This window comes from Galeopterus variegatus, unplaced genomic scaffold (assembly GCF_000696425.1).
Source record: "Galeopterus variegatus unplaced genomic scaffold, G_variegatus-3.0.2 Scaffold11319, whole genome shotgun sequence".
Lineage (NCBI taxonomy): Eukaryota > Metazoa > Chordata > Mammalia > Dermoptera > Cynocephalidae > Galeopterus > Galeopterus variegatus.
Genome location: NW_007737430.1, coordinates 41,244 through 42,107, shown reverse-complemented (window position 1 = coordinate 42,107; position 864 = coordinate 41,244).

The window sequence follows — 864 nt, the reverse complement described above, 5'->3', positions numbered from 1 at the left end:
ATATGTCTTTATTTTCATTAGTTTCAAGAAATTTTTTGATTTTCTGTTAAATTTTTTCTTAGGCCCATAAGTTGTTCATGAGCATGTTTACAGAGTTTTACAGAGTTATTCAGGATCATGTTTCCAGAGTTTTGCTTTTTATTGATTTCTACTTTTAATTCCTTGTTGTCTGAAAAGATACCAGAAAAGATTTCAATTTTTTAAAATTTGTTGAGATTTGATTTGTGACTTAACATGTGGTATGTCCTAGAGAATGTTCCATGTGCTGATGAGGAGAATGTATATTCTGTAGTTGTTCGATGAAATGTTCTGGAGATATCTGACAAATCTAATTGGTCTACAGTGTAGTTTAAATCCTGTGTTTATCTGTTGATTTGTTGCCTAGAAGATTTGTCCAATGCTAAGAGAGCAGTGTTCAGGTCCTCAACTATTACTGTATTGCGATCCATCCCTTTCTTCAGGTCTACTAGTTTTTCCTTCATATATCTGCATGCTCCAGTGTTGGGTGCACATATATTTATGATTGTTGTATCTTCTGGCTGGATCAATACTGTTATAATTATAAAGGTTTTCTTTGTTGTTTGGAATTCCTTTTCAGTCATTTCAAGGGTGTGCTGCTCTACAGGGTCTGGTATTTGAGAATTACTGTATTCTTTTCATGGTGTAATATTTTGTTGGATTTTTGTATTTCTAATATCTCTACATTGATGTCTGTTCATGTGGTAGAGCAGTTGCTTTTTTGGTTCCAACTCTTAGCTATTGTAAAGAGTGCTGCGATGAACATTGGGGAACAGGTATGCCTTCGACTTGATGATTTCCATTCCCTTGGGTATATTCCCAGCAGTGGGACAGCTGGGTCATATG